Source organism: Dendrobium catenatum, unplaced genomic scaffold (assembly GCF_001605985.2).
Source record: "Dendrobium catenatum unplaced genomic scaffold, ASM160598v2 fragScaff_scaffold_1468, whole genome shotgun sequence".
Classification (NCBI taxonomy): Eukaryota; Viridiplantae; Streptophyta; class Magnoliopsida; order Asparagales; family Orchidaceae; genus Dendrobium; species Dendrobium catenatum.
In genome coordinates this window covers 322,603-323,018 of record NW_021319930.1, presented here as the reverse complement: position 1 = coordinate 323,018, position 416 = coordinate 322,603, and positions in this window count along the sequence as shown.

Sequence of the window (416 nt, the reverse complement as noted above, 5' to 3'; positions counted from 1 at the left end):
ATCCGAACGACGCACCGATGTGCAGCAAACTACAGCTAATGAGCGGCGCAGACAGACCCAAAACCCAACGACACCGAAGAGTCAACCCAAGCCGAGCCCCCAGACGGAGGCCAAATCCAAGGGCTCAAAGAGCTGGTGGGAAGGGCAAACCGCAATGTGGAGGACCAAACGGCCGAGTGGACGACGATAGAGACGCGAACGAACGACCACGAACAAAGCCAAGGAGCCCGAACAAAGCACCAAAAGGCCCAAATACACGAAAGCCGTGCAAGGGGGTGAACCGAGCGGCGCAAGCCCAGGCGTCGCGCACAGGCCAAATCCTAAACCAAGCTCCAATCGCCAATCGTGCCTGGCAGGTCACAAACGGCCTGCCACGCACAAACCGAACCGGTCCACTCGGCCACAGGCAAGAAAAA